This window comes from Lichenostomus cassidix, chromosome 3 (genome assembly GCF_008360975.1).
Source record: "Lichenostomus cassidix isolate B80296 chromosome 3, HeHo_3.0, whole genome shotgun sequence".
Lineage (NCBI taxonomy): Eukaryota > Metazoa > Chordata > Aves > Passeriformes > Meliphagidae > Lichenostomus > Lichenostomus cassidix.
Window position 1 is genome coordinate 42,975,448 of NC_139483.1, and position 26,566 is coordinate 43,002,013.

Sequence of the window (26,566 nt, forward strand, 5' to 3'; positions counted from 1 at the left end):
CTATCCCTGCCCGCTGGGTTGGGAGACACTTTTGGGATGCACAGAGTCCATGCATCAGGCACATGGCAGCAGTGTCTGGAGGCAGCACACACACACACACACCATCTTGCTTGCTGTTTATGTTTGAAATGTCTGCGTTGCTAATAATATACTTAAATGAGGTGTCCAATGTCCGCTGGGTGACTAAAAAACCAGTGAGAGAGATGAGTGAAAACATATTTATTTATTCTGCCTCCTGCAGCTCTTTCTCCTAAGAGGTACCAGCACTCCAGCAGCGAGGAGAAACCAGGAATTTTGGCAGTGGGCAGGTGTCTCTTTATCTAGGAAAACAGCAACTTTTAATCAGATGGAAAAGTTTTGATGCACCAAGCTGGAGGCAGTGTGGATGCTCCTTGGTGCAGGGCACCCACGGCTGTTCAGAGTCGTGCCTCTCTCATGCTCTACCCTTGTGTTGCCGCTACTTTTCTGGGAATCATGCCAGCCTCTGGGATGTGGGAGCAGGCAGGCTCCTGTAGCCACTACCAGGAGTGACTGGACAGACCTTCAGTCTGCAATGGCACTGCAGCCATTCATATTGCATCCCTCCAAAATGCCTTTCTCCACAGATACCTACCAAAGAGCATTGGGTGGCTTGGGATGTTTCCAGGCTTGGTTTGCAATTTGCTCCTCCAAGGGTTGAAGTGGTGGTGAGTGGTGGGCTGGGGCAGCTTCACACCCTGTTGTCTGCCCCAGCACAGAGCCCAGGAGCTGTGCTGGTGACATTGGGTGTAGAACATGAAAAGGACTTCTTGCATCTGATTTATGCTGCACAATTGCTTTCATTTTGCATTTCAGTCATCTTGGGCACTGAGGGGAGATGAACAAGAGATTAAGAATCACAGGCTGTCATCACCCTACTCCTCCCACTGCCATTGCCCTGGTGCAATGCTCCTAGAAAAAGCATCCAGACCACCTTTGGAAGCAGAAGCCTCTCTGCTACTGCCATCAGACCTGTTTCTGTGCTACCTCCTACTATTGTGCTTGCACAAAATCTGCACCGAACACAGGTGGTGGAAAGAAACATTTGCTCTCAACCAGGGCAGCAGCAGATGTCAGCGTGTGAGCTACATATTGCCCGGTTCCCTTCCCCATGCATTTCTCATTTGGGTGCTGCACACTTCTCCTCTGTGTCCAACATGTCTTGCAAGGGGCTCCAAGGGGAAAAGCCTTGCACAAGACAAATTCCCAGATAGCTGCAGAAAGCTAGAGTCATCATCCCGAGAGACGTTTTAATATGCACAGCAATGCTGGGCAGCACAGTGGATACGAAGTGCCAAAAAGCTCTGCCAACCCTTGTAGCAGCACAAGTGAGGGGCAGCAAACTGTGGCCCAGGGAGGGTGGGCTTCAGCCTGGAAGCCCATCTCCTGTGAACCTATGTCTTCTGGCTCCTTGACTCTGAGTGATCACTGAACAACACAGCCCCCTCTTTGTTTTGATGGTCTAAATCCCTATAAACAGAGTGCTTGTTCTTTTTTCTTTAACCTCCTTTGTGGTTTCATGAAAACGCCGGATGCTGCAGAAGCTGAAGCATGAAAGGTTCCTCTCTCTATCCTGTCCTCCCTGTCCAGCAACCACACTAAAAGGAAACCACCAAAGAAAGTGCTTGAAAATACCTGAACCGACAGCCCTGGTGATGGAAAGCTCTCCAGTTATTCATATCCCAAGCCGAGCCCGGGCAGCAGCTGTGCAAGTTTCCGAGCTGCCCCTGCCAGCACCGATGGAGGCTGACCCAAAGGGCCCCACCTCACCACTCTTCTCGCTCATTCCAGCCCTTGGCAGCTTGGTGGGGGCACAGCCATGAGGCAGTGTGGGGGGTCATGGCTGCAGCTACCCCAGTCATGAGACTGGGGAGGAGGAAATCATCATCTTCTCAAAAACATTTCCAAGCCAATGCTGCAAGCAGCTCTGTGGGCGAGAGTTAAAGCTTTTCATCACTGAAACCTTGGGTTCCTGTTTACCAAACAAATGTTCAGTCTTCATGCATTTGAGTGAATGAGGAAATGAACCACAAAGCTGGGCACAAATGCCAAAACCCTGCTTAAGAACATAAATCACCCTCGTGCCACTTTCTGTGCCGACTTCAGTCTTGAAAAATGAATCCTTCTCCTTAGATTTGTTGTTTCTCATGAGCTCCTGACACTGCCTGGTTCACCACCCAGCCACCGTGAGCACAGCCTCTGCTTTCCTGGAAGCTCCATCAGTGCTTCCACAAAGGCAGAGGCGAGTTGCTAGAAAGTCAAGCTCTCTCCTCCCTGCCCAGTGCTCCCACTGCTAGTCCCACTCTGCATTGAACACACTCCCTGGAGCAGTAGAGGGAGAAAGACCCAAGTCCTTCCCAGTCTAAAGGCTGGGCTTACTGCCATCCTGCCCCAGTCCCACACCCTCTAAATAAGCTCTCAGACCTCAAATTCTCTCGAGCTGAAGAGGTGATCCTTTCACCATCCTAGACCTGTTTGTTATACCCAGTTCAATCTCCTTGCTCATTAGTTCCTTCAGTGTCTTACTCTCTCTCCCTCACCAGGAGCAGCATTTTCAGCCATCTCTTTCTGGTACCTTTGTGGTCAGAGCTGAGCAAATCCCCTGATATGCAGAAAAAGCTCACAGATTACCCTATAAAGGGCAGGGGGAACAGATTGTGCAGTTGGATGTAACAGAGAAGAGGCCACTCTGCTCATGCTGCAGCCACCCCAAGCTCAGCTTCTGGATGCCATGTGGTGCTGCAAAGCCACAAGTGCACTGGCCCCACTGCAGGCGGGGGAGTTATCTGGGGGTGGCGTCTCTGTTCCACCTGATACAGCTTCCCCTGCATGTCCAGATGAGAGACAGTTATAAGACAAACAATCCTGGCTATTTTCTCAAGCTGATAGCACACGAGGACAGAGAAAGAATACAGCTGTTCAGCTTCCAGCAGTTCTCAGCCCCAGGAGGTCAGAACCCCACCACTCAGGGGATCTGCAGCCTTTCAGCTCTCTCTGGCCACGGTTCTTTCTCCCTCAAACTCCTTTTGCCTCTTTTTTGTCTCTGCACAACCACCTTGGCTCCTGAGAGCACTGCTGGTCTCTCCCAGTCAAGCTCAAGCACCAAAGAAACAAAATACACCCACCAGGTGAGAAGAAGGGGCTTGCTGGAGCAGAGGATCATATCCAAGGCAATGGCAGGCAGGGGAGAGGGATCTTCCAAAGCATATGACACCCAGCACCCACTTCGCCTTCCCACCTGCCTCCCTGGGCTGTGGGGGCATTGAAACTCCTTCTGTCTGCAGCACACCTGAGATTTTCATCCCTCTCTGCTCTGAGTGACACACTCCTGTTGAAATTCAGGCTGGGGGTTCTGACATGCTTTAAAAATTCAGGATGGTTTTTGATGCTCCTTGAATTCATCAGCAGACAGTTCTGGTCTGGGTAGACATTTTCATTCTTTATTTTCTGCTTTCTCACCCCCCAGAGTACTGTGCAAGTGACACCTCCATCTTGCTTAGGAAACAAAGATGCCCAGGACAACCCCACACCATGCTGTGTGCCTAGAAATACCCAAAGGCTACTCCTAGCTCTCCTTGTCATAATTTATTGCTGTCCTTGGCCCAGGTGGGACTACTTATCAGGCTCAGCAGAGTAAGGCTGTGGTTGCTCACACAGGAGCTCTGGGCCCCCATCTCTGCAAGCACTTATCCACCCAGGCTGAAGCCTTTCAGGCCAGTGGTGTGGCTGTGCCCTCCCCAGTCATCTGGAAGAGTCACTGGAAGGTACCTGATCTGTGTGATCCTACATACACCATTTCTATCATAGGTTACACAACTGAAATCCAGAAGGAATTGGTCCAAAGCATTAAGTGAGCCTCTTGCCTCATGCATGAATAAATACACTAAAGAGGATGAGATGGTTTGCTGATGAGCACAGTTTGCAAGGTCCATGTCCTTGAGCTTTGCACAAAAATATTCCCTTCCATAACTATTTCTCACTGTTAATCAATCTAAAGACTAGGATTTGTTTATGCAAGGCAGGGGCATGCTCTGGTCCCATGGCAGGACTTTCTGCTGTCCTGGCCATAAGGGAGCTGCTGTGGTCCAGCCAGTTTCCCAGCTGAGGGAGCCTGGAGAGGAAACCCATACCTTTGAACACACCATCCGAGGAGTTTAAGTTGTTACAGAGATCCAAAGGCACACAGTTTCCATTGATTTCACTGCAGGTATGAGGACAAAATATCTGTAGGTGTTCGTAAGTGTAACTAACACTAAGTTCCCTGGCTGGGAAAGGCCTGTTGCAAGAGGATAAAATATTCCCTGAAGAGGAGTTAGAGTCTGAATTTATGGGCAAGGTGAGCAGACAAGGGTGGAAAGTGGCAGAACAAAACAGTTGAACAGAGACTTGCTGCATACTAGGCAATGGTTTCAACTTGCTGCCTGCCTCTTTTTATCACTCTGGAGGACTAAGTGACATGTCTCAAAGATACTAATAAGCTTTCTCAGCTTTGGCTTTCTTCTTCTTGGGCATCCCATTCATACCTAGCTCAAATCCAGAGTAACTGTCTCTCCCAAGCAGCTCCCTTGAGACAGCAAAAAGAGCAGAAACAGACTTGCAATGCAAACACCAGGCACCTGTGTGTGACACAAACTAGCTAGCCCTGCTGCATGCACATCAATCCCTGCTTTGCCCCTGCCCTGCCTCAGAGCAGGATTCTTGCGCTGTAAGTATGTGCTGTGTCCTGCTGGTCACCAGAGAACAAGAGTGCTTTGCAGCCCAAACTAGCAAATAACAATGATACTTTTTAATCGGGAGCACATTTAAATGCAGTAACCACCCGCAGAGAAAAGCAATACGTGCCACATCCTCCCTTTCCAGCGCTGGGAGAGAAAAACAGTGGCAACAATCGATGCACAGAAGTGACAACCCACTCATTGCTCACGAAGTCTGGCTTTGTAGGAAGGATCCCCCACAAGGCAGCTGGCTTGGCTCCACTCTTGATTGCTTGAGCTGCAGTATGACCAGGGCTCAGCATAGCAGCCCAAACCATCCTCCCCAGGCATTATCACAGGCATACTCTAATATTTAAAAACAATCAGGGCTGTGCACATCCACTGCTCAGACCTCCCGTTCACTTTGAGCCTGCCACTGCCATAGGTGCAGTGCCCCCAGCTCTGCATGAGTGGCACTTGGTGGGAGCAAGTGCTACACCAGGGACTCTGTAGCTGTAATTTCCCCAGCTCTGCCCACAGGTATAAATGTAAAAAACAAAAGCTGCATGGCTGACACAGCTAGAATGCATCTCAGTTCACACTGAATATTCATTCTCCAGCTTTTGCTGAAGGCGTTTAAAAACACGAGTGCTTGCCAGAACAGTCCCTGCCTCCTGTGTTATTTCATTTTAGAAGAGCCTGCCCTGTAGAAGATTAAGTAACTTCATGAAGTGTATAACTAACAGGTCACTTGGCTAAGTAGACCAAACCTGCTGTCCTATAGTCTCCTTCACATTTTCATTAAATCTAAAATCAGTTAATATTATGTAATATAAATGCAGTGGCTTCAGAGGCTCTAAGTTGAATGAGAATTTTGAATTAAGAGTACAGAACAACCTGAAACTGTCTTTGCAAAAAAAGCCAAAACTGGAGCACCCAAGGGCTCCGTCTGGCCTCATAGAGGCATGGCATTTCCATGAAATGGCTGTGAGCTGAATAAGTACTCTGGGTATTAATATTCAAAGCAGGACATCACATATGGCTTATGAAACACCTCTTTATGTGGATTAAAGACTTGTTCTCAAGGCAGTGAGCTTCCCACTCCAACTGGAGCCACTGGGCTCCAAATTCATTACCATAGCACACTTACTGGTAAAAAAAATTGGAAGGCTTCCCTTTCTATTAGCTTCCTTCTCTAACTATTAAGATTCAGCCTCATACCTGACTTGACTAATGATGAGTCCCAAGAGAGTGACCCCAGACTTCAGAGCTGTACAATGACTTTGAATAACCTCTGGCTCAAGGTGAGAAGCTCATGTGGGATTAGCCCAAGTCACAACCAGGTGGAAATATTAATGGCCATCATTACAGGAGCCATGGAGGGGTTTTCCTCAACCAGTGAGGACATCAGCTTCTTTCCAAGAACCATGTCAGCTGATCTGGTTTGTACTGTTTGCTTCAGTTTACTCACACAGGCTTCTGCGTGGTCCCCAGGCACATTCTACTGACCAGGAAAATATGCTACAATCCCACTGGCATCATTAGAACTCAAATGGGATTGTAGACATTATGGACCTAATTACACTTAGAGAAAGACCTTAATGCAGGACAATAAAACCCTCTGTGAATGCTTTCTATGTAGTTCAATGAAAGATTTTGGTTTCTGGTCAAAGAGATGTTATATCTAACAGTCTGTCTGTCTGTCTATACACACACACATATATAGCACACACATGCACACAAGTTTGATTTGGTAACAGTTTTTTTGCAGCAAAGCATCATCTCACACTGCAGTGCAAGACCTTCTGCCCATGCTCTGCTACTGAAAAATGAACACCTTCCGGACAACAAGAGTGGATTTGTCACTGTGGCATCACTTGATACACAAGAAGTGACACAGAGCACCCTGTTGTGTTTATTTGCCCAGCATGCGGATCCTCCAGTTGCTAGTTCTGCTAAGTGCTCCAGAAGGAAAGCACAGGTTTGGGTCTGTTCCAGTGTATCTGTCCCTATTTGCAGAAAACATTTCCCTAAGTAGGCCAAAAATGTCTCTTAAATCTTGAGGTTTAAAGGATACATTTGTAAGTCAACAAACACACGAACAGGGTGACCAGCTGTTCTACTTTTGGAGGTACTGTCCTAGTTCTCAGAAGCCAATCTGCACTGCACCTCCCATAGAGGAGAGAGGCCAAGTGTCCTACTTTCTGTTCGTGGTGGCCTATTTGTCCCGCCATGAGAAAGTAAGGTGTGTGACAGCACACATGAGAACAGAAGAAATCCTCCCCTCTATATGCCCACACAGAAAGCCAGCAGAGATGCAAAATGTCCAGACCTCTTCCAAGTCATGTCTCAAAGTCCTACTGTTTCAGCTCAGACTCCTGTCTTGCAGCAATGTCAAGGTGCAGCGGATGCTATTAAAAGCTGGTTTCCCTGTCCTCTAATGTCACTTCCACTCTGAAGTTTCACCTTGTTAACACATGCAGTTCACTGCTCTGTCTCAGCTAGTGAGAGCATATTATCACTTAGCTCTGATTCATCAAGACAACTACATTTACACATTGCTAGGCCTGTTCAGTAGGGCAGCAAGGGACACACTTGAAGCTCCTTTTAACTCTATTAAGCATGCATTTACACTTAAGCATGGGTGTAAGTGCTTGGCTAGACTAATGCTGTGATGAAAAAATATCAGAGGGCTAAGCTTTGAACTGAAAATATTCTTTATCATAAACCCCAGGAAAAAAATAAACTTAAAATACAAGTAATTTTTTCTGGAAATGCTTGACAGGCACAGAAGTAATACACTAAGTATCTCACTCCTCAGCAGTGCTAGTAGCAGGCTACTGTGAAAATCCAGGCTTCAGCAAGGTAGTGGATGAATACAGCAACTTCCTGCATAGCCTCTACTGAGCTTTAGCCAAACAATGTGCATTGAATCCCTAAATTAGAGAGAAAAGAGGTAAAATTAGAGAGCAAGGGTAAAATTAGAGAGCATCCCTAAATTAGAACCACCACCCACTTTTTCTCCAGCAGCGTTTACTGTCGGTCTCAATCATCTTCTGCTCCTCAGTAAGGCAACCTGGGTAAGAGTCATGGAGGAGCTTCATGTTTGTTTAAAAAACTGTAACACCAGATCCACTCTGTCAGTCACACAGATAGCAGGAGGTGGAGAGGGGGTGAGACCATCCATGCACTTCATCCTTCAAACATCCACAGCCATCGACAAAAGCTCTATTCATGAGGAAGGACAGAACTTGGGCTTCTCAGGCTGTATTCAGCCTCCCAGAACTAAGCAACTCTGCTAGCAGGGTTTCACATGCACACAAATCCCTTTTTCTTTGGGTATCCATCTCATGCAGGCATTTTTAAAATCTTCTCAAGTTCAAATCCTGTATAGAAGAGTTGCCTGGTCTTTTGTGGGTTACATCTCAGCAGAGAGAGAAAGCTAACCTGGCAGATCAGATCTGCTGTTTCACACCCTCGGTTTCACACCTCTCCATTCACAAGCTGCTTTGCATTTCTCTTTACTCTGCAGTTTCAAACTTTGTAAACTTTGATCAGAAGTTTGATTATAGGGTGTCTGGGATTTGGGGGCAGAAACAAGAACCTCCCCTCTCTTCAAAGTATCTATCCATCAATTTCAGTAACCGGTTTTTATAAAAATGGGTAACACAGTTTCAGAGAAGATGCAGTGCCTTCTTTGTTTTGACATTTTGGTTTTAGTTAAAGGATAATCAAACTTCTTAAAAATAAGGGGTTTGAAAACACTTTCTTACTGCTTACAATTTTGGGGGAAAAAATCCAACAACATTCCTGCATTTGCTTCCTAAAGCAGATGTCCCTTGTCCTTCACTTTCTATACAGACAATAACAGTGGGCTTATCCATCTCCTTATTTTAGCCGTGAATAGCTGAGAACTGAAAAACCAACATCTGAAACTGGATGAGCTTCTGGCGCTCCCTCCATCTGACAGCTTTAACAAGACTCCCACCCTTAGTGAGTCACTAACTCTCTCTACAAACCCGTCTGGGATGGGATGCGTGAGTATGCGTTGTGCACAGAGCCCTCCGGCAGGGAGAAATTTTAACCTGGGGTTGTGTGATGCTGCCTCTGACTCTGCCACATCCCATCTGCAGTCTGCAGCACATCTGCAAGTTCCCCAAAGCATCTGCTGGGACTCCTGCTAAAATGCCTCTGCATTTCCTGGTAACTTGGGGTTTCCTTGAACATGAAGGACACTTGGAAAGGAGCAAGCGAGCACCATTTAGCACTGTCAGAGGGGCAGGAAGGCTGTGATGAGAGTCAGTTAGTCCAGTTCTTGTCAGAGTCCCCTGGCTCTGGGGGAATAGTGCAGTTAATGCATTTTCATGATTGAGCAGCAGTTATTAACCAGCAGACACATTCAGTGGCTAAGGGTGGGAGGCTTTCAGGGCCCTGGATCATATGGCAAGAAAAAGGTACCCCCAGAAATTCAGACTTTGCAGCAAAACGTTGTCTTTTGTGAAAAAGACACTTGATATCATCAGGGAAAGAAGGTCACACTCCCCACACCTTCTTGGATTATCAGCTGAGGCAGGAATGCTGTGTGCTTCCAAAGGTGAGGTGCTGCCAAAGTGTGGGTGACAGGCAGGAAGGGAGGGATGTGGTGGAGCCAAGCCAAGAGAGGCAGCAGGGCCCCTCCAGGCAGCCAAGAGATAAGGCCCTCACCCAGCCCAGCCTCTGCAGGGCGGCTGGCACCAGGAGTGCCAGAGACTGGCTCTGCCTGCCCTCACGCTGTCAGGACGAGCCCCGCAGAGCATGGCTATCATTTGCTTTAAAGAATGCATTTTTGGCACCCAGTGTACAGTATGTTGCTGTTGCCCTCGTGACAACTCCATAATCTCTTCTTTTCCTTCCAGTGTTATTGTCCCAGTTTCCAAGGAGCAGACAAAAAGGATTTACTCTTCTGGAGTGGGATAATTCCTCATCAGGAAAGAAACGAGCAGAGACAGACTCGGGAAATTCTTCACTTGTCTATTTTTATTTACAGCGGAGTTCCTGTTATTACCTTGAACAAAAATAGCACAACAGCAAGGCTGCAGCCCAGTTTCCTTTGCCTTTCTGCAAGAGCCCATCAACACCAGCCCTTGGCCACAGCCCCAGCTGGGCTGCCCCAGCCATGGCCCCCTGCCACCGCCTCTCCTCATGGCCACACCAGCCCCAAGGATGGGCACTAGCAGTAGCCCCACACCCCCCATGCTTGCCTGGTGGCACATCACTCAGAGCAGGCTTGGCTGAAACAGCACTTACAGCTCCCAGCAAGTCCTGTCTGCACCTCAGGGTCCCAAGACAGCCTGGAAGCAGCCATCCAGCATCGGTGCTGGCAGCAGGGAGAAGATCCCAAGAGTGCACACTGCTCCTGCAGTTTCCACTCCAGGGTGTTGTGAGTTAAACCACCTGGGTTTAACATTCACCAGCAGAAGCAAACGTGATATCCTCATCAGCAGCAAAAGCAAAAGGCGGTGATATCCTCATCAAAAAGTAGCACAGTACTAAAGTACTGCTGAAAGATGACACAGAGAGAGGCAGAGAAGTGGTACTACCTGCACGGGTAACAGCCTCCATGGTGGGAGGCTCTCAGGTTTCCGGCAAGGTTACACAATGCCCGCAGTGATGCGAAGAGAGAGAAAGTAACAGCACCTCCGTTATCAACAGATACCATCTTTTCTATCAGGCAAAGTCACAGACTGTTTTAAATTCCTTCTTCTTTATAAAACAGTCATCAGTTTTCTCAGAAAACTTGAGTTTTGGACATATTTTTCCAATTCATCATGTTTTATGTTCAGAAAAAAAGGCAATATCTGCCTTTTACAAAGCCAAGGAGCTGCCAGCTGCTTCTCACTTCCTCCTGAGCAAGGATGTACACGTAGAACAAAATTTTCAAAGCACCTCCACGGATTAAGCACCCATCTCCCCATCTCCTGTTGACCATCAATGGGACAAATGCACCCAACTTCCTCAAGCTCTTCTGGAAATCTCATCCTTTGATGTAATTTCAAAGGCTTCAAAGCTAAGGTTTGTCTCTTTGAGGCAGGGAGAGAAGGAGGAGTGTGGAAGTATTAAAGCAATTCATCTTAAAGCCCTTTGCCTAGTTCTGCCAGGGTGCAGCGTGTCACCAGGGATATCACATGGGATAGCTCAAGGCAGAAACTTTCCCTGGCTGACCCTGCAGCTGGGATACCTGTGACTTCCCTCTCCTAGGTGATGGAGCCACCACCTTCGCCTGGGGTTTGAAGGGCCTGCAGTAAAGGAATGACATGTCATACCCAAGGACACCAAAGCATCCAACAGCCTGAATGCCCACATCCCTCATGCTCATCCTGCCTTATGGACAGGCCATGGAGGCACAAGCAGCATGAGTGCCTTGCTCATGGGAGGAGGCAGGACCTGCTTCACCTGGCTTTGCTTCAAGCACAAGTCCTTTCTTCCCTGCACATCCTCCCACCTTTCCCACATCTGTTTTCCTTGACACCAACCGGAAAATCCTCTTTGAAACATTTTGGCCTCTGAGATAGGAAGTTCCTGCTACAAGTGTCATGAAAGTATGCAGCTGGACAGGGTTTCTACAAATCCTCCTTCAAAGGGAAAAATTATTACACATTACTGAGCATCAGAGAATTCAGTCTTCAGCTCATGGCCTGCTCTTATATGGAGTTGCTGGGTTTGAATACATGCAAACTGTGAAGTTTTTTCCCTATGATTATGGTATCCATAGCACTGCTGGTCTGAGTAGATTCTCTGAGTGGTCATTTTCTTCAGTACTATAAGAGTTCAGTCAGTTGGCCCTCAGCACTGTGAGAACCATATAAATCCACAGAAAAAAAGACCAACCTCTTAAATGGTTCCACTACTCCTTGAAGCAGACCAGGACACAAAAAAATGAAAAGTTGTGTATTGTGATTTGCCCAGAAAATGGAGAGACAGAGGGATGGGTTGGTCTCTTGTCAATTTGTGATAGGCTGAACCAGAACATCACCATAGTCTCTCCTTTTCTCTCATTAGAAATCATTCCCAGTTGTTATTTGCTTTAATTTGGACAGCAGATCAGTTCCCCTGTCATGCACAGTGCTTCATCCGTGCCAAACTGGGAGGCTGGCCCCAAAAAGCAGAGCCCTGCTCAGGACAGGTGGCAGCTGCAGCCGCCTGGAGCTTATCCTCCAACCTCCCACCCCACTCCTTGCAGTGATGTCATTTTCACAAAGTGCAAAGTAGGCGCCTATTTCTGTTTCCATTGCAGTATTGACACCAGCCACGATAAGGATGATTTATTTTGATTACAATACCCAGGCACTCCAGTCAAACAGGCAGGCCCCCTGCGTGCCAGACACAGGGCAAAACAAGAAACGCTGAAGGTCACCTCCTCCCCGGTGAACTTGCCGTCTGGGAGAGAGCCTGTGTGAATACCTTAGCAGTGTAAATACCATCCTACGGCTCACTAATGACCTCAACGAATCAAGAGGAGGCCCTTGTTTACCTTATGAAAACTTCCAGGAATAGCACAGCAAACAAAAACATTGCCTGTGCCTCCGGGGTCCATAAGCACTTTGCCGTCCCTATTGGTCCCACCTCTGGACAGGGACAGCAAGGAGAAGCCCCCGGAGGCAATTTTGCTGTGCTGCTTGCCCCTGCAAGCCCCTGCTCCCTGACCGGGGCTCCAGCTGTTCCATCCTTCCTCCACTGCCAACACAGCTTTCACACTTCCCTAGGGTCAAGAGAGGGAGGATGAAAGCCTGTTTAAGGAAACAGGGATTAGCCAGCACTGCTGCTTGCTCCACTGTGCTTTGCTGGCCTCCACCCAGCACATCCACCGGGGGTGTCACAGCTCCAGCTCCCGTGGCAGAGATGCCATGCATCCCCCCGTGCAGGATGTGTGCTTCCCTGAGCTGCTGTGGGCTGCTGCCCTGAAGCTGTGGCTCACAAAATGTCTGCTTGGCCTAGAAAGCATACTGAAGCCACAGAAAGGGCTCACCTCACCTGATGGGGTTCATGCCTTCGGGAGCCAGTGGGGCAGCAGGAGAAGGGAGCGAGGGGCTAAGGGAGATGAATGGGTGTAGTGTTTCTGCCTCCCTGCCTGCAGTTTTATTAAATGCAACATCTTTCACAAGATACTAGAGCTGGTTGACATTTCTCAATCAACACTTTAAAAAAAAATTCTGCCAAAAATTGCTTTCAGGAAATCTTCTGATTTGAACAAAAAGATGCCAAATTCATATAATTCTTTTCTGTTTTCACAGGAAAGGTTTTTTGATTTTATTCTTTTACTCTTTCTTATTCCTCTTCATGCCTTCAGCTCAAAAAAAACCAAAAAAACCTTAAACAAACAAAAAACAACAACCAAAAAAAAAACCCCACCAAAAAACCACCAACCAAAAAATGGGAGAGTAAATTTATCACAGGACAATGGGTTTTGGATTAATGTTGACAATCATTCAATAATTCCTTACTCAGCAGGACTTTTTGTGAAAATCCTGAGCTACTTTCAAACTCTTCAAGCAACACTGAAAAAAACCAGGTCTCAATTCTTAGAGAGATGTATAATCAAACCGGGGACCTGGACCCAAAGGTTGCCACAGTCTGGGTAGGGTTAAGTTGGGTCTTTCTCTAGCTCTAGCTGTACCCAGCAATCACAAGGACAAAGCTCAGCTAGGCAGGAGGGGAGCACACCTCAAGCCACAGCCCGATGGGAGGAGGGCAGGGCAGCAGGTCCAGGCTGGGGTGACACAGGGACCTTTGAGAGGAGGTGGTGGCAGAGGAAAGATGTTTCTGGCAGCAGAGGCAGGGAGGGGATGCCAAGGAAGGAGTGGTACGAGTGTGGGGAGAAAGTGCCCAGTGCCATAGCCCCACTCTCCTGCATGGCACACCCTGCAGGTCAATCCCATGGCACTGCTGGCCCCTGGCTCACAGTAGGACTGGCAGCACCAGCACGAGTCAGGGGCACTTGCAGGCAGTGCACAGGCCAGTGAGAGCATGAAAGGCATGGCTGAAAATCTCAGCATAGTAGCACTGAGTCAGTACCACTCCCTTCCCAAAATCCTTGCTTAGGCAGCTGTTCCCAGGGCTGCAAAAACAAAAGGCATGAGATGAGAAGGAGGCCCAGGAAAAAACAAGCTACATTTATAGAGTGTGACTATCATAAACAGCTAATTTAAAGAGCTTAACTCAAGTCTTCTTGTGGGCATCCTAATGGCACACTGGCTGCATCCATTATGTATAGAAACAGAAATTTGCTGATTCAGCTGTGAGAGCTTTTGAAGTGATGGCAGCTGAATTTGCACCGAGACTTCGTCTGTCAATTCATCCTTTTAACTGAACAGGCATGTTTTTAACAAGCTGACGCTTCTTCAGCCTGACAAATGGTTTCTAAGACATCCTTTCTCTTTCAGCTGTTTGTCACTCACTCATGTTCCTTCAGGTACAGACCTTTTTTTTTCTTTCACAGCAGAGCACTTCCTCTCCAGCCCATCTGGCTGTGCAGCATCACACTGCAGAAACTCTTATGCAGCACCCGAAGAAAAGAAAACAGCTGGGGAAAGGTTACTGTGTCACATGCTCTCCTCCACAGATGCTATAAACTGATATGTTCAGCTCTCAGTATCCGGGGTAATGAGAGCAAAGAAAGAAAAGCAAAACTAATAATACAAAATACATGTAAATAAGGCCTCAGGAATGTAATATTTTAATACCTTTACCTTTGAAAAAACAAGTTTAAGATGCAGCATGAGGTTATAAATAAAAAGAAAAAACATTGTGCATTATACTTTATAATGGCTGTGAAAGACTTCTGCATTTTTTAAACATGGCACATCTAATCTGAAGCTCAGAGAATGCACCCACAGATAATCGAGAGTTGACTGTAAAAAATCTTTTTTTGAATGACAGCTTGAAAAGTTCATGCACATTTCTCATGACAAATCCCCTAATTATCATTTCCATCAATAGACTGCTAACATATATTCCGGGCACTACAGGCAGCAGGAAAAAACCCAAGTGGGAAGCACCAGAGATTTATCGTTCAGATTATAAAGAGCCCAAATTTCAAGCAGAGTTGCAAAAGGCCAGCAGTCATCTCGGATGAGGATGGAATTTCTACCTACACACAAGACTGCCTACTGGTGTCAATGTTATATGTCATGATAACAGAGAGATTGTGGAAGTGGCCCTCAAACTCAAACTGCATGGCTTAAGCTGAGCTCTAATTAGCAACAGGCAGGGAAGAGGAGGGCCAATAGGTCAGAGCCTGTCTGGGGTGCTCATGCTCCCTCCACAGCTCACCAACAAGCATGGAAGACAAAACCTGTCCCAAGCTCTCCCCATCAATGCTTTTATGCCTAATAAGATGTCTGAACATAGCCATAAAATAAAACTGAAGTGCACTTTTCACCACCACCCTCACAATGAGAAGCCCACCCAATGTGCTGTGTATAGGTAAGGCCCAGCCAGTCATTAACACAGAACCAGTCACAAAATTGAGATCCAGACCTGATGAAGTCTTCAAGTACATCCATATTTAAGCCTGTATTGCAATGTTACCTCCAACACAGTGTTTTTCCCAACACTGGATTTCCACCTCTTCCATAAACAGCATTTATTAATTTGGATGTGACCTGGTCAGAATGCACACTACAAGAAAGGATGGAGAGGGCAGTTCAGACCTCTGGCTGAGAAAGAGGAAAGCATAACCCATAGCCCTCACTGCACCTTTGTGTGCTATTGCTTCTTCCAGCTTGCCTGCAACGAGCAGTAGTAAAGCCCACTAGGACTTCCCAAGTCAATTTCCCGATGGTAGAAAACTCCAGTTTGAATACTCATTCCCAGACAAACCAGAGCACATCCCCAAGCACCCATGGGTGGTCAGAGGGAGAGGCTCAGGAAGGTCTCCCCAAGTGCCACAGCCTGAGCTCATCACTAGCCAAACACTGGTGACTCGCTGGACCTGAAGCCCTGAGTGTCACGTTCTGCCTCAGGCAGGTGCAGCCCTCACTGTGCTCACTGGAACAGGCTGACCACAGATGTGGGGGGATCTCCCTCGCTGGAGATGGTCAAGAGCCAGCAAGATGCAATCCTGTGCAATGTGCTATAGGAAGACCCTGCTTGAGCAAGGAGGTTGTACCAGATGACCCCACTGCTGGTCCCTTCCAACTCCTTCTGTGATTCTGTGATACTATGGCAGCCAAATGCCCTGTGGATTCTCAGAGCACAGGCAGTGCTGCAGGCAGAGATCAGCCAGCAAAGCTCTGGGAGGACACAGAGGAGTTGGACTATGGAGATGATGCTAAAAAGGGCTATTTTCATCTCTTCATTTCATAACAGGGCCTCAAGCCTGACCATAGCATTTTCCCTCCACTCTGAGTTACAGAGACCACTTTCAGTAGCTTGTGTGATACTACTGCACAGGCAGGGTGGTTTCCCAGCTCCTGCAGGCTGGACATTCAGCTAGAAGACAGTAATACAGCAAAGGAGTGTCTAAGTAAGGCTCTAGGAATCCCAAAAGCTTATTCCATGCAGAATGCATGATAGTTCCCCAGTCTGGTCCAGCCTCACAGGCCACAGGACCCAGAAAGGCAAATGATTATTTGGAAGCAAAATATTTACCTAGCAGAGCAGGGTAAAGTGCAGCAAACTTCGTGAAATCCAGTACTAAACTCCATATGCAGGTCTCACGTACCTGGAAAGCCCTTTGGCTTTCACATGACAGAAAATCTTAAAGTGGGGGATCTTCTAACCAAGTAACCAGTGTGATTTTGTCACTGGCAGCCACTGGGTCAAAAGGTACAGTCTGCTTCTCGCAGTGACCCATTTACTTTTTCTATTCGTGGCTGTGCCTTTCTCATTTAGGAGATCAGTTTGCTTTTGCCAGATGGAGTCAAAGTCACCACTGTGAATCCAGCCTTTTTTTCCTTGTTTCTTGGAAAGCACCAGTCAGTACCATGTCAAGAAAAACAAACAGAGAGGTTTGCTTAGGATCTATTTAAAGCAATGCATCAGTGGTAGCTTCAACACAACCCTGGGGCCAGCACTGATGTTTGTGACAAAACTGGGGCTACTGCACATGAGGAGGACTGGATCGTTGCAAAGCTGTTGCAGACAACATCCCACCTTGCACCCAAAGAGGTCAGAGCCATGCACAGTGCAAGTGAGAGAGCTGCTCTCCAGCATTTCCACTATCCCACACTGGCCATGTAGGAAAAGTCCTGGAGCTCAGCCACTGCAAGCTGACATAAGGTCCTGAAATGTTCCAGACATGCTGAGTGATTCGAGCGGAGGATCTGAGTTTTCTGTCTCTGCCAGCAGACCTTGAGCGGTGGAAGATTGCTCTGACCCAGGAGAAAGTCTGTGTCTAGCAGGGGGGTGACATGGCAGCATGCTTGTCACCACCTCCTCTCACACCCACCCTTGGCACCAGGGGTCAGAAACTCTCTGGAGAGGGAGTGGGGGAGCAGACCAAGGGCTGCAGAAGGTCCCATCCCAATGAGGTGTTTCCTGCTAGAAAGTAAGTGCAGGCATGAGCACCCCATGCTGCTGGGAATCCTACAGCACACACACACTGAGCCCAGGGAAAGGGCTAATAACACATCCCCATCTCGCCAGAGCATCACAAGGCTAATTTCATTAGCGTCTATAAAACACTCTGACGCTGTCCGTGTGGAGCACAAAGCGTTATTAAACAGCCATGCAGAGCAAAGCCAATAGTGCTTCGCTTTTGTTTATGTAAGGTATTCTGCTGATACTATACCCTTGGGAAATGGTAAGAGCTATGGTTACAACAGGGGATTTACTACCACCTCAGCTCACTGCAGCAATACTGACCGTACCTCTAAAAGCAATCTCAGAAATGTCTGGTCCACAGGGAATCTCTCTCTGTCCCACTTACAAGCATGCCAATGCTTGCCTTTTCCTTCTGCAGCTCATTTCTGTAAAAGACACATTCATAACTCCGAGCTCCTTACCAGTGAACCTAATCCAGCAAGTATCCAAGACATTCAGGAAAAGAGACTTTCATAGCATTGGAATTTTTCCATGCCAGCACTTTTTCATCCTAAGATAAATGGCTTTTACTTACAAGGCTAAAGGCTCTATTCTTTTCAAAATACTTCTCAGCTTCAAAGCGGCAATGGAAATTGGCTGTGCACCTGGCCAGCTGATGCAGCCTGGAGTCAACCAAACAGCAAAAGGAGTCTTTCTTTCCTGCAGCACCAAGTGGTACTGTGCAGTGGACAAGCAGGCTGGAGGGCTGATGTAAATAAGCTAACACTTAATTAATCAGAAGGTATTTAAGCAGGGCTGGTCAGCACAGCATGCTGAATTTCCAAACTGGGGGCTGGTGCCTGGGATGCACCTGCTGTGTTGGATGCTGGATCTTGGAAAAGCCTTCTCTGGAAAGATTGCTTTAGATACCCAACTGCTGCACTGAGGCAAAGCCTCCCTGAGCCCTGTCATCTATCCAGTTTGCCAGAGCAGGCACTGAAGGACAGAATTCTGCAACAACTTGGGAAAAGGCCAGACCTGCAAAGAGCTACACCAAACCTCACCACTCACAGATTACCTCCTGTGCAAGGGAGCACTCCTGCAGATGCTGGATGGAAGTGGATTTTGGTTTTTATCATAGGGGTGAGCAAAGGCTCCAGCTGATGAGACATTTGTCTTTCTCACGAGACAAGTGTAGCAAACACCTTGCTGAAAGCAGTCTTGACCAAATTGCTCCCAGCCTTGGACAGCAGAGAAAAGTACAGAGGAGGAGGAAGAGGGGAGGAAGCACACTACTGGGGGAGCCGGGTACTGTACATAGAAACCTCATGTTTGCATGCAAGGCAACTTGTCTGAAGTTCAGACAAGAGCCAAGAGCAGCTCCCAGTTCTTTGCTGGGCTTGGGGGGTGCCCAGCCAGAGATGTCTAGAAAGTCCCAGGAGATCTTGGAGCTACATGTGCCTTCCTCCAAAACCCTTCCCCCTGCAGCTTCCTGATGCTGAGACCACCCATTTCTCCCCACCTTGCCCTCTGTGCCCAGCAAGTCTCTCCTGGCCAGGCTCCTGCCTCAGCCACCCCACAGCTCCTGGCTCTTCAGTGCTGAGACCATCTGCAGGAGGTTGCACAATGCTTGGCCACATTCAGTTTGACCCGAGCAGGGGCTGTTGCTCTCACTTTCAAGAGCCACAGCCATAAAAAGAGACGGAATTTGCCAGCCAAGGAGAAGCCAGGGCAAGCTGATGCAGTGCAGGCTCCCGAGGTCAGTGGCTGCAACTCTGTGCCGGGGGAGGACATGCAATGCCTAATGTGGAAATGTTTGTGTTTGGAGCAATATATAGTTACAATTAGCCCCTAGCAGCTGCAGAGGCTGTTTACTGTAGCACACAGACCTCAGCCTATGAGCTGAAGGCCTGACAGTGACCAGATGTGGAGAGGAGCAACTGCGGAGCCTGCAGCCGTATTTATCTCTTTGCCAAGGTCCCAACAATGTCTTGCCTAATAAGTCTGGCACAGAAATAATCATTTAAAGAGCTAAAAAACACAACATCCACAGCCCATCTTTACAGCCAGAAGGGGAGTTTTGTGAGGCTTACAGTCTAATCTTTCTCCATCCCAAGTGCTTCCCTCCTACTTCACAAACAGTGGATGATTTATTTCCCAAATGGCTGGACTCAAGCCTCCTCCATGTAATCACTCAACAGGGAGGCTGCACCTCTGCAGCCAAACTTGGCCACTTGCAACAGCTGCACGAAAGGAGCAGAAGCTGCCACTCCCATCTGCAGAGCCAACAGGCTCTTCCAGAGGGAAGGGAGATGCCGAAGTCTCCAGGGCTTTGCCCCCCACCCCACATTGCTGATGCCCAGATGAGAGCTTGTCCCTGGGGCAGGCAGCCCTAACCGTGCTGCTGACCTGCAGAGTGCACACGCCTGCCACCCTGCACGCGTCTCGGGCAGTGAGAAGGACAGGCTGTACTGTCACCATGGGTGTCCCAGCAACACCCAGCGCTCCACAGATTAGCCTTAATTCGCTAAATTAAAACAAAACAAAACAAAACAATGCATTAGGTGCTTTCTAAAGACCCAGAGAATTGTATCTGTGCTGGCAGAAGAACCGGATGTTGGATCAACATCAACACCAAGAAACATAAGTTGCACTCCACTGATTTACACAGTTTATGACCTTGGCTGGCAGATAAGCCCATGTAGTATGATTTTCTCTGTTTTGCAGGCTGCAGGTACCAGGTGTCGTTGAAGGTCATCATTGAGGGAAGGGCTCTTCCACAGTCAGGAGAAAGTTACCGAGAACGATTTTTATGCAACATAAGCTTGTAGATGATTAACAATTTTCTTTCAGTTAACCGAGAAGTTAATAGTTATTCAAAGCACTCCACTGTAATGGGAGTGGAGATGGGGAGATGTACTACATTAACCTTTAATCTTGGACTGTGCAATAAAAATTAAAATGGAATATGGCACATAAGTATGATTAATTCTGCTTGCAAAGGGAGAGGGTGTCAGTGTATGCTTTGTGCAGGAGTGTTTCCTTCTAACAGCAGGGTGCCCTGATGCAGGTGAGGATGTGCCACAGGAAGGCGGCACTCAGTGTTCAGTCCTGTGTTTTCTGCTTTTTTTCAAGCTCAAAATCCATCTCATTTCAAAATCCACCTTGTTAACTCTGCACCTTCCAAAAATCTCTAAACTTCAGGAAGTAGGTGGACTTTTTTTCAATTGTGAAGGGCAGAAGGGAGAAAGAAGGGCAGAACTTGGCAATCTGAAACCATGGAAGAAGGCTATCATTAGTGAAACATCTGCTAGCCTGCTCCCACTGCAGTGCACAGCACCAGGGAGAAGGATGGAGGTTTTCCCAAAAAGCTATTTCTTTCTGAAGCCCCCTCGCTGTGCCCTGGCTACCACTCTGATGGGCAGCCATGGGCTGAGCTTGGCACTAAGGACAGCTGGGGGGTTACCCTGCCCAGGGCTCGCCAGTGCCTCCCAGCCTCAGCCTATGCCAGACCCACATTTCCTGAGCACTGCAGTCCTGCTGCTACACACAGGACCATTGCCACATGCACAGAGACTTGCTGAAGTCAATGACATTATTTTCTGTTTGCAAGCTCAGTGGCAAATCTTTGGAGAGAAAGAAGAGCATGGGAGACAGGCCCAAGAGGCAAACCGCGCTCACGGTATTCCCCAGCTTAGCCATGTTTGGCTCTGGGGTTTGGTGGGGTTTTTCAAAAGTGTTGCAAAATCTGGGTCTGGATTTGTCTTTCCCCTTTTGTCCTTCCTACTTTCCCAAGCGTGCCAAAAGTCCCTTGCCTGATGTCATCAATGGGTTTGACCCGGGCCACTCGCAGCCAGCACAAGGTCTGAGGCACTGGGTTTACGAGGCTGAATCAGAAATGTTTTCAAGGCAAATTCCTCCCACAGTTCAGACACACCTGAGTGAGCCTGCCCACTTGCTTTCCCGAGGAGCTGGCACTTCCTGTTCCAGCCAGAAGTGGAAGTGTTAAGCTGGAGTAAGTGGCTGGTTGCTTTTATGAGTATTTTCTCAGCTATGGGTGTTTCTGTGAATCACACTGAATCTCCAGCTGTCTGTAAGTCAACATGCATTTCCCAGCACTTTCTGCATTCATTCAACAGCCATGCCAATATAATGTGTGCATTAAGAGAGAAATCAGCCAGCTAAAGAGAAGGTACTGGAAGCAGCTCTGCAGGCTGAAGTGCACTGGTTTCCCTGACAGCCAAGAGGAGTGACCCCACACTCTTGCATACCCCTGGCTCCCTTGTGAGGACAGAATCTGCCCCTCCTCCCGACAGCCTGCAGCAAGCCAGGCCTCACAAGAGCAGGCATGGTAGCCAGAGAGCAGGGAGGAGAGGTGCCTCTTGTCCTTGTCAGCCCATTGCACACACACAACCTGTGAGTTCACAGACAAAGGGGGATCTAAACACCCCCATGGTGTGCCTGCAGGTCCCCACACCACACTCTGCCTGCCTTTTGTGCAGGGGTCCTCCATGGGGAGGATGCAAGGATCCAGGCTTCACCCTGCTCTCCTTCTGCCTTCTTCCTCCATAGTCAGTGCTGAGCAGTTTCAAGACAGGGTCTGTTCTCGTGCCCTCCTTCCTTACACCAAGCTGTGTTTTGGTTTCAACAAGCCCAGGTGGAGCTGAGCCCCTGTGACCACAGCAGGGCAGGCAGCTCTCAGCTGAGCTCAAAGGGAGCACAGAAGCATGTCGTGCTTGCAGGCAGCACAAGCAAGGCCCTCTGCTTCCACAGTCCATGCCCAGCAGCTCTGATGGCATCTCCTCGAGGTCTCTCAGTCCCAGTCATCCTGCAGAGATCCAGAATGGATCAGCATATAGGCAGAGCAGGCAGGAGGGCACATCCCATTCAGAAGGAAGGCAGGTCACACAAAGCGTGCGTCAGCCCAGGTGAGAAAACACCACATGTTCAATGTATTCGCCTTTGAGAAATGAGGTTAAGAAAGAATGAAGTCATAAACATAAGGATATACATAATGGCATATCTATAATGGCTCTGTAATTGCTGGGCTTTTGTGCACAGTTAATCTACAACCTGGCTAACCTGCCTCAAGGTAATCAAGAGGCAGTGACAAATGTGTGCCATCCTCCCACCTCCACACAAGCCACTGCCTCCAAACAGTATAAAGAAAGTTATAAAGACAGAGTTACTTGCCAGTAACTCATCCTGAGGCCAGCAGGATGAGGCATTTTATATCTTCCAGGGCCAAGGTGCATCCTGATACCAGGAGTTGCATCACTACTGGGTGAAGCTGAGCCAACAATGCCCCACAGAGCCACACCATAGGACACAGCAGCCAGGGAGAGGGAGACCTTGTGCTATTATTGAGTCCAACTGTGGGACCAGATTTTGGCAGGACCTTATTAAAAAATGCTCCTATGTGAAATTTGTTTCCCATGAGAACCAAGCATCTGGAAAAATATGCATTCCAGAGCAGACTGGGAATAGGAACAGGCCTAGAGCAGCTAACTCTTATCTGACTGATGACAGAACCAAAGGTCCAAGATGTCTTCCTGGAGAAAAAACAGACATCACATTTGCTCTGCGTATGTGTAGAAAGCACCTGAACATGGTATTGGGAGGGAGAACATTTAGGAACATGCCACAGCCAGAGGAAAACACAACAAAGTGTTGCAGCTCCAAAAGCTAGTGTGTTGTGAATTACTGCGAAGCCACACTTAGATTCAGGCCTTAGCCCCAAGCTGGGCCAGGAACTATTTAGTAGCTGTATCTAATAAAGCACAGTCATGCTGCATTTACATCTCAACTTCCATTTATTGGGAAAAGTCTTACAAGGAGCTGTAGATTTGCTGGAAAGGAAGGCACAACAGCAATAACAACACACTCTGAACAAGGTGGGCTATACGTAAAGTCCGTTCAGGCTTCCCTGCAGACCCCGGGATGCTGAGGGGCAGAGCTCAGTGTCCACTCAGACACACTCTGGCCACTGTCATAATGCACCTGCAGGCACCTGGAATTGAATTCATTCTGCCATGTCATGGCAAGCAGCTGTTTCTGTGCAGGTCCCTCCTCAACACTCCCCACATCAACTTTCTCTTCTCTGCACCCTCCAAGAGTGCACATTTGCACCACAAGAGACGTGTCCATCCTCTCCAGTCTCCTGCTGTGCCCATTTAGATGGTTGTGCATCCTAAAGCCCTGGGAGCCCCCGCAGCAAGCACAACAGCAGGCTTGAGAAGTCAAGGGCATCCACACAGCCATATCTCCCTGCAGGAACACTGACACAACCCCCAGGGTTGGCCTCCACAGGGCTCTTGCTGCACCTGCTCTGTGGACAGACTTATCAGCCTCCAAGGCTGTGAAACTTGTAATCTGTAAAAAGCATGAGTCACTCCAAAAAAAGTCTCATATGCTTCTCTAGTTCAAAGTGTTTCCTAGAACTGCACCGACTGTGAGGCCTTGAAGACATGATTGTTTTATGAAATTAGAAATTCCCTTTTCTGGGCTTTTGCAGCACCTCCTGAAATGTCAGTATTTTGCTGGGTGTCTCGTATCTAAAACATTTCTCAGCAGAAAAGGGATACTAACAACAGAGGGAATGGGAAAAGGAGAGCTGTGGCAGCTGAAAAGTTCACATGTTATAACACAAAGTGCACTCTTTGCTCTAGGAAAGACAACTTCTACTCTATGTGGATAAGCAGACAGCAGAAAAAGGGCCAAGGGAAGCCAGATGTTTAATCTGCTTTCAGCCCACTGAGGACAAGAAAGAAATGCTGGCATCACCTGACCTTGGAACAGTGACTTAAAAGAAATATGACACTTGTAACATCTTCAAAAAGAGGCAATTTTTGTCTCCATAGCCCAAGGGGACCTCCATCTTCCTGACAGAGGAGAGCACAAAGCCAGTTTGTCTGCCCAAGATGCAAAGAGTTTCCAGTAAGGAGCCTAGAAAACAAGCCACAGGCAGCCTGGGCTGTGGGCAACAAAGGTGTTGGGCATAAGCAACCCCCGAGGGGCAGCTGCTTGGAGCTGGATGCCAACCAGAGCATGTTCTGAGCCTGTAGGCTCATGGGCTGGTTAGGAGAGAGAGGGCAGAGCTGAGATGGACTGGGGTGTTCTGCAGCCTCCTATGGGCTTGTGCTGACTGGGAACTGAACACTGCTGGTGGCCTTGGAGGTGTAACATCAATGTTGGGAGAAATTATTGCCTGGTCAGAGCTTTGCATGGCTGCCACATGCGTAACAAGTGAGTTGTATCTGTAGTAACCTGTTTCATCGATTTCTGCTTTACTGGAAAGTCAATAAAAATTGACAATATCCCCACAGGGTTGTTGGGTTTTGGTCACGTATACCTGAAAAATTTATTTCCCTGGGATAAAAAAAGATAAAGTCAGAACTTTATTCTCTACATGTAAGTGAAAAAGGTTATTAAGAAAAGCTTTTGTCAGGCAGGACACCCACTCAGCTAGCACTGTGCTTGACGAGATCCTCAGAGGCCCTGCTATGTTCTCCCTGGATGAACCAAAGGGAGAGGAGGAATGCTTAATGCATGCATCTTCATTGCTGTCTCTCTTGGGAGAGGCACTGAATTCTCCTTTTCTTTCTCCCTGGGCTTATCTGTTGACGGATTACACCAAGAAAGCCCTTTCATAAAGCTCCATTAGAATGCCAGTGCATGCAGCTAGGGCCACTGAAATATTCCCAAAGCCACAGACAAAGCTGACAATCTGCAATATTTTAGCATAAGCTCTGACCCAGTATACAGCAAAACAGACGAATGGCACTTCCCCTAGGGCAGGAATCGCTTCTGAAGCTGCTGACAACTCACTGTTTATCTCATTTCAGTCCCACTCTTAATCACTGTTTGAGATGAAACTTTTTCTAACCCAGATTCCAGCCTGAAGAGCTCCAGAAGAAAGACCCTTGACCTCCCTCCTCATAGCCTTCTCAGCTGTTGGCCAAGCTGCCTGTCAGATGCTGCAGTTTTGCTCTGTCTGGGCCAGGCTCTGTTTTCCATTGTCCTGTGTGGAGAATCCACGGCACTGACAGCATGGCCTCCAGCCAGGGAAGGAGCTCATGGCAGGAGTGACATGCTCAGCTCCCAGCTCAGAGCCAGCCAGATGCTTCAGCTTCTTCAAAGTTCACCTCTGTTTGCTGTTGATGTCAGCTCCGAAGCAGGAGCAAAACAGCAGACACACCATTTAGTCAGTTTTGGTATTGCACAACTGAAAGAGAATAGGAAAGCACCCCCAGGAACTGAGCCAAGTCAATAATGGAGACAGATTAAGCAATGCATGCACCTGGCTGTCAGAAGTGTAAGATACTCTCTCTTTAGTAATTACAGAGCAATTATGAAGTTAACAGCAATTCCAATAAGGACATGTATTTCACAATACAATTTTGTTCACAATCCATCAGGATCAGTCACACCAAGGAGATACAATTCTGAAACCAAACTGTCCTCACCCCTGCAGGCATAATCCTTTAAATGCCAATCCTTGGTGGGGTGGGATCTTGCACTAAGTAGCAATTAAATTATTAGTTATTAACAGGATGTAATTGAAGCTGTATTTCAATGTGACTTTAAAAAAAAATCCCACTTTTAAGATAGGTAATAGAAACCAAGATGAGGTGAAGAGTTTGTGTATAGGGTTTATGCAAGCTCAGTTAACCTATGTTACAATTCTGAAAAAACATAAACAGATTAAAGATGAGTTGCAATATATCTGAAGTCATCGAAGTCTGTTCTGCATGATCTGGATGAAGAGTTTTGACTTTGTGACTCTTTATAGTGGTCAAACCACAGTGATCTCAGTTTATCTAATAAATCCAAAGAGTAAGGAGGGAACAGAAACTGTTCTAAGGTCCAGAACAGATCCATCCCTAAATATGAGATACTAAATCAAACTCAGATCTGCTGAAGTTTGCAATGTCTAACTTGCAGTGCAATCCAGTTTTGCTTCAGAGTACTGAGATCTGCCATTTTGTGTCTGTTCTAAGAGAAAAAGCAGGCAGCCTTGCCCTAAGTGCCACATGGCAGCACAAGCTGGAGGTCACCGGTGGTGGCACTGCACTGCCAGGGCTTACAGCCAGGAGGAATGCTGCACCATCACCATTTGCTAACAAGAACTAGAAATTATTGAGCTAGTGACCCAGGTTGGCTGCTTCAGCACCCAGACCTAAGCCTGGACCTGCTGCCTGGGCACACATGGCAGCAGTGCCCGCAGGGATGTCCCTCAGTGCCACTGAACGGGATTTCAGGGCACTGCAGATTCCCATGCTGGCTATAAACCTTCCCTCAGCCAAGCACCCATCCAAACAGCAGTGACATTTGGGTGTTGTCTGCTTCCCCCA

General features: G+C 47.8%; 2 long non-coding RNA genes across 3 annotated transcripts in view; one reads left to right on the plus strand and one right to left on the minus strand.

The window, feature by feature from the left end:
- Positions 1–204: 204 nt before the first annotated feature.
- The window catches only part of LOC146439579 (uncharacterized), an 82,183-nt gene continuing 55,821 nt past the window's right edge, over positions 205–26,566 (minus strand). Inside the window, exons 2-3 of one of the 2 annotated variants that reach the window (XR_014850842.1) lie at positions 614–846; positions 205–320 (exon numbers count right to left, since the gene is read on the minus strand). This is a non-coding gene — a long non-coding RNA (uncharacterized LOC146439579). Of the gene's footprint in view, positions 321–613; positions 4,968–26,566 lie in introns of those variants that run through there. The other variant, XR_014850841.1, reaches the window with a different exon arrangement.
- On the plus strand, positions 21,691–23,368 carry LOC146439580 (uncharacterized). The gene is made up of 3 exons (XR_014851281.1): positions 21,691–21,811; positions 21,987–22,141; positions 22,456–23,368. It is a non-coding gene; the product is annotated as an uncharacterized LOC146439580 (long non-coding RNA).